Source organism: Pinus tabuliformis, chromosome 8 (assembly GCF_031772625.1).
Source record: "Pinus tabuliformis cultivar Carrire ecotype Pingquan chromosome 8, CPIR1, whole genome shotgun sequence".
Taxonomy (NCBI): domain Eukaryota; kingdom Viridiplantae; phylum Streptophyta; class Pinopsida; order Pinales; family Pinaceae; genus Pinus; species Pinus tabuliformis.
Window position 1 is genome coordinate 1249722427 of NC_142294.1, and position 7262 is coordinate 1249729688.

Genomic DNA, 7262 nt, shown 5'->3' on the forward strand with positions numbered 1-7262 from the left:
GGATTAGTGTGAAAAGGGCAAAAAAATACAATTATACCTACTCCTAACCTAACCAGCTAGAAGGTCAAGGTCAAGTGTAACGGGATTTCAAATGTGACCACCGTAACTTATCCATACCCACAAACACAAAGATACCAACAATTAAAATTGACATATAATGATGTGCAAAAGAGAACATAAGAACTTGAAGAGCTTCCACAAAATATTGAATGTCTTACCGAAAGGAAGAAAGAGTTCCATAAAAACTAACCTTAACTATCCTAGAACCTTACCTTTTCAATGAGATCAATAGTCATGCAAACCTCAAAGGCTTCTTGTGAATGTATCTCCATCAATGTTTCCCTTCTTTGTTAGCATCAAGAATATCGAAACTTATTATTAGGAAATGGGATTGCTAAATAATATACTTCCATCCAATCATAGGTTCGATCATGAAATTCAAAATAATTCTTTTGAAACCCATAAAATTATTGATGGAATGGACTTTCAATTAGATCAATCAAATTATAAGGTGAATCAATTAGATCAGCCAATGTAGAAGAACTATCGTCGAGTGTATTATTGGAAAAATGATTCATTGAATGACAGATGATAGGACTAATGTTAATACCTTGTTGATGAATTGGCATATGATATTATTTCTTCTCCATTGGTTCCCTTTATATATGATTATAAACCATAACCACAATACAAAATATTGAGAAATTAGAAACAATTGTTGGCATTGTAAATCTAAGAAGACAATTAAAATAACATGCTAACAAAAGGCTAGGGGGATATATCAAATCAAATTTAGAATCCATATCAACATGGGGGTTTTCATTCACTAAATGATTCAATACTTGGATTTTCATAAAAATTATTGGTTGGGCTAGGACAACAATGATTATTTTAATAACATTCATGATGAATATTAGGAGCAGATTATTTACCAAAGCACTTAATAGATATGAATACTTCGACCAATGTTAATCTTTATCAACACAATCATAATGATGGTCTTCATAGATTCAGGCATGCATGAAGGATATACATTCCAAGCCAAATTTTTTATAATATATCTGCATGGGGGTGAATCAACTAAAGAAGAATGGTCAATCAAATAAAATAAAAATCGTGAAAATTAGAAAAGTCATATCTGAAAAACCAAAAATATTTCAAGAAAGATTTTGAATCTAGTGAAACAACACAAAGAAAAGTGTTTTGTGAGGAAAATGATATCTAACATGGTTTAGGGATCTCATAAGTGAGAACGTGTCATAACCATTAATGAAATTTGAAGTGTCTTGACTCCTAGACAATTTCTAGTTAGATAAGAATATTTTGAGAACTGAGTTAGATTGGAAATTGCATGTGGACAACCATTATCCGTTAAATCAACAATATCACTATTATCTAGATGGCAACGATCTACATTACTGGTTTTATTAGATTTTTCAACTTCAACAAACAAATTGCTTAAGTCATAATATTCTTCTAATTAAACATTTATGGATGAACATATTGAACCATTCTCATGAGTACTAAACGAAATTGTGGAATTTACCTCATGCAAAACGAAAAATGATAAGGAATGGAATGAATAATTGATGATTTGATTTTTTTCTCCTTTGTCATGGATAACCTCACTTCCTTATGTCAATTAAAAATCTAATTTTTAGTTTATGAAATCAAGGAGCATGGAGTATCTTGTTCGCAAGTTGTTGCATTACAAATAATAGAGCACAAGGAATAGTGATGTCAAGAGGAAGTTTTGATATTCTTTGACTAAATTGGATTCTAGATCTATATCTTTGAAATTAAAATATTCTTAAGAAAGTTAAATATCAATTGGTGCACTTGGGTATTCATCATCATATACTTCAATAAATTCATCACCATCACAATGATGATCTCCTGATTTTAGATTGATTAGGAAAATTAACTTGATTTGATTAATTACCAAGGTTAGTAGATTATAAATTAGCTGATAATGAAGGAAAATTATCTTGGCATAGAGGACTTTGAAGAAGAGTAGAGAGATAAAAATAATCTTCAATGAAATACGATTTTCTTGCACCTAATCATTGGTTGGATTTCAAGGAGAATGATTAAGTAGATCAAGGGGGAAGGGATCATGATAAAGAGTTGTTGTAGGATGACAAGTATCAAAACCAAATTCAAGACTGAAATTATGAGCTTTAATATCATCTTAGGGAATGGAGGGATTAGTATCCACCTTAGGCTGGATAAACCATTCCAATGTTTCCTTCATTGGATATGGATCGTGAGAAATGGATTAGGGTTGAAAAGATGGATGAACCATTTAATTCCGTATTTCCAAACTTTAAAATCATCATATGGAGGCTCTGAAATTAGTACTAGGAAAGGGAGGAGGAAAATTAACAAAAAGAATATTAGGTTCCTCCTCTGAAATTAGAGGTGTCTCATGATTTACAGAAGTTGGGTAAGTATAAACATCAAGCAATTTAGGTTCACCATGAAAAGACATATGAACCAAATGCTCAAAATTTTGCTTAAAGAAATATCAATCTATATCTTATTCAAGAAACTCGTAACAAAGGTGAAGGAATATGTTATCGAAATCCTCTATTGATTCATTAGGGTTCGTTCTTGGTTCATTAATCCTTCTAAGAAGATCTGAGTAATCATACCAATTGAAGGCTAAATGAAGCTCCTTGGTGAATTGTTCAAAAGAATTAATGGAAGTGGGTGCTAGGTTATGAAACCATCAGTTAACTCGATCTTTAAGTGTGAGGAAGAAAAGAACAAAAGCCACATATTCAAAATAAATTTCATAATGTTTACAAAACTTATGAAAAATATATGTGTGATTGACTATGGATGTGTGACCCTCATCATCAAACTTGAATTCAAACAAGTCATAAAGACGTTCACCGGGGATAAAAATTGAAGTGGATATATTGGATAAACCAATCAAGAATATTATATGGGGATGAGCCATTTAATATAAGAGCTTCAAAGCAGACTCAATGGGCATAACTTCTAATCTAGATCTCTTTCTAGTGCCAACTATTAATGGCTTCAGAAATTCATTAGCCAAGGAGGTCTCCACGATGTGGAGTCCCAATTGGACCTCAAACTGTTTAGAGTAGGAGCCCCATCTGTAGTATCGTCCTGATCATTAGATCTCAAATATTTTCCTTCTCTACAATGAATCACATAAGAGAGTATGCACATAACCTTTGAAATCAACAAGTAATTTGACACTCTAAAACACCAATTGTAATGTGTAAGTGATAGTTTCATGAGAGGGAGGTAAAGAGCAAGTCTCTAGAAGGAAAGTAATCATACAATTCTAAGAGAGGCCCATGAAAGAAAGGAAACATTTGTTAGTTATCTAAAGAAATAGTTCACATAGACACAATGGAAATTAAATAAAATACAACACACATTTAATAAGATAAGTAGCAAATCCAATTAAGTAGTTCAATTTCCTTAGTACATGTGAACACAACATATACCACAAACACCTAAAGAATAGTCTTACAATATTCACAATACATGCATGAAAATGTGTTCGATCAATAAGCTTCTAATTCTTAGGTGAAAGATCCAAGTACATAGTTGCAATGGTGAGTCACTAGCTCTAATAGTGGAACATTAATTCACTTATTTCTTCTCCAACGAATGATGTTCTCTCCTATGCTAAGCTAGAGAAGCCTAGGCTAGCTATCCAAAGGCTAAGCCTCTTAAATCCGTTTGCTTGAGTTATGAGGATGTATTTATAACAATATGAATGCCATTTCATATCCCCATGACTCTTGAGATTCCTTCATGACTCTTAGACTTCTAATGTGACCTTTGGACTTCGATCTAACTTTTGGAATTTTTTGAAAGACTCATTTGCCCATATATGACTATGTGACTTTTCATATTCCACATATGACTCTTGGACTTACACACATTACTTTTTGTCCTTTTCTTTTGATAATTTCATCATCACATCCACAAATAATGTGGCAAGACACATGGACACACATGAAATTGTGATGGCACTAGTACAAGTCACATCTTCACAATCATGACATGGACTCCATGATGGTGTGGAAATGTCAAGTTGTTCCTCTTACTATTTTTTCTTCAATATTTGTGAGAGTTCTATTTGGTACTTCATGTTCACGAAAGATCTTCTTTGGTCTTAGTATTCACCCTCTAAGGGGTTGAATGATATGTAGTGTTCATATGGTCCTGATCTTTGGTCTTATATCATAAATTTGTGTCCCTTCATCTTATTTCTTGGTGATCATTTTGTTTTTTAGTCTTCATGAGTATCACATTGCATGGTATCCTTGTCGTACTTCTTGAACACCGTATTCCCATGTTAAGGGATAAAACCTACCAACTAAATTCATTCGTGAAAAGGTGACATCAATCATGAAAACCCCTAGTCTAGCTATCTTCATGAAATACACTATTTACCCTAGAATTTAATATTGGATAAGGAGGAAGACTCAGGGATTGCACACTTCTACAGGTTACGAGTGAGGTACTTATGCATGTAACTACGTAATGTGTGGCATGAGAAGCTCGAGAAAGAAGACTGTGTAGTTAAGGGTCATAGTGAGGCAGGCCTTCCCACTGTTCCTATGAAATGCATAGCTCAAGAGAGAGAGAGAGGGTCAAATAATTACAAATTTGTGATGTCCAAGAAGCCAGGGAGAGAAACTATGACTTGCAACAATGAAATGTGCATAAGGAGACTAGATTGGATGCATGATTACATTTTCTTAGAGGTCAAGAGGTAGGTATCAAGAATTGTGGTTATGCAATGCACACTCATTGAAGGAAATGATTATGCATTTCATAGTTCTAGGAGGAAACGGTGCATGCTTGAAGCTTTCAACTATGTAATGAGTATTTCAAGAGGGTGAAGTGAGTTCTAATTGGTCAAGCATGAAACATTCTAGAATTTTACTAAGTGGGGGATCAGTGAGGAAAATATTAAACCAAGTTTGCACATGAACATTATCACACACTCAAGAAAACGACAACATAACATCAAACACTTATCACTTAGAATCAACATGATCCCCTTAATTCGATGACAAAGAAACATTCTCCTCGAAGTGTGACACGTAAGATATACTTTTCAATGAAAATGATGACAATATTACGACAATTAATAAAAAATTGGGAATGATTCTAATACATGTCTACATGATATATAGGACCCATTGGTATCAATGTGGCCTCTTTAAATGAAGCAAAAATCTTCCTTTCAATGTGCAACACTTCGCATGTGAAAAAATGACACTTGCGAAGGTAAGAGAAAATTGCAAATGAAACTTGTAAAAGCTTAAAGAAAGTGAAAGGGACACATGGTAGAACAAATATACACTTATTAAAGTGAATGCAAGAAAAAATGATAATTGTCAATGTTAAAGAAGCACTTATGAAAACAAAGGCACACTAGAGTGCTTGTTTAGAAAAATCACGAAATAGAGTTATAATTGTAATCAAAGTGATGAAGACTATCAAGGGTAGGTTTGCACTAACTATCGATATGTATTTCATATTAAACTATGCTTATGGATTGAGTAGTCACTGTCACCAGTGATTCTGTAAGCCTGACCTTCAAGAAGGCTGCAATGCCTATCTAATCTTGCATAGAAGTATGTATGTCTGTGAATTCATTAAAGAAAAAGAATGTGTGATAAAGTGACTTTGACACTTACAAGAAGACTTAATAATTTTAAAAACATTAGATGAAATTGAAGTGACTATGGAAATACATATCACAAGATCCTTAGTATGCTCTGAAATTCAAGCATGGTCAAAATTTTGAAGGGTGTTCATCGTCATGACAACAACACCAACGATGGTAGGTGGTGGTATGTGTCGATGGATTTTCTTGAGGCTTCCATTTAAACTTAGGGATATCATATGTAAATTTTTCAGGCTTGGGTGGCCATCAAGGATTGTGATGTATGGCGTCATTCATTAGCTTAGCTAAATATAGAAGGTCAAGAGAAGATAGAAAAGGATTATGGAACTGACTGAATGAGTCATCTGAAGAAGAGCTCTCTTACCAATCATGAGGTCCACGTATACTATGGTTGTAAGTAATAGTATTTGGAACATGCTTATAATTCATTTTAGTATGTAAAGGATATGAGCCAGTGCGACTGGTGTAAGGATATTCGCCCTAGGGTAAGTTCCCCTAGAGAACAATGGACCCCTAAGAGAATAAGTGCTAGTAGGGTTGTACTCGATAGGAAAAGAAGGAACTCCTTGCATTGAGGAAAAAACATAAGGAGTATAACTCATATGTATCATGGCACAAATGAGAGGATTTCCCACAAGTAAACTAGCCCCTATAATAAAAGTACTAGAGAATGACATCCCTCTAAACAATGAACTATACTAGGTTTTTGAAATACTAGAAAAAAGGTTGCCCCTAGGATTGCTAGGAGAAACACATGATCCTCCCCACATATTTCCTAAGTTTTCAATACCCATATAAGGAATAGGGAGATTATCTTGAGAAAAACTAGGAGTGTAGATTCATGATGGTATATGATGGATAGGGATTGATCTGATGGGTGAGATAGATGAAGGAAATGGCATAGGTATATTAAGGAAATTTATGGGAGACATAAAAGATATAGGTGGTATGGCCCAGGATGATGTTTGAGGCCTTGGAGGCATAGGTCCTACAACATTCAGTGGTGGAAATGGTTTCATAGCAGCATAAACTAAAAATGTAGATGGTAAAGGAGAATTGACCTCCTCCATAGGTAATGGAAAAAAAAGTATAGAGTTCTACTATTTGGATTCAATTGCAATTACTTTGGTCCTAATAGGTTGGTCAAAGGTGGATTAATAGGAGATACATAATCATCTTCAAGTGTCTCGGTAGGTATCAGGTCACTACTAGGAGGACTAGGAATGTATTACACAACTAGAGGTTGGTCAACATCTTGAGTAATCATAGGTACTCTACGAGCAAGAATCACCCATTCACCTCTCTCACAATGTAGGCCCTATATTCGACATTACATTTGACACCTCGGTTGATCTAGGGTGAATAAATAAGTTTTAACCAAATCAAGTTAGTACAAACACCCTAAGGCCAAACTACTAACTTTTACCAAACAACAAAGACTATAAATTCCCTTAATGGTAGTCAAACACAAAGTAATCCTAATATGATATCTCAGATGGCCTTCCTAAATACTTCTTACTTGCAGGGTCTGATCCCTGCAACTAGATCTTTCTAGGGGAAGGAAAGGTACATG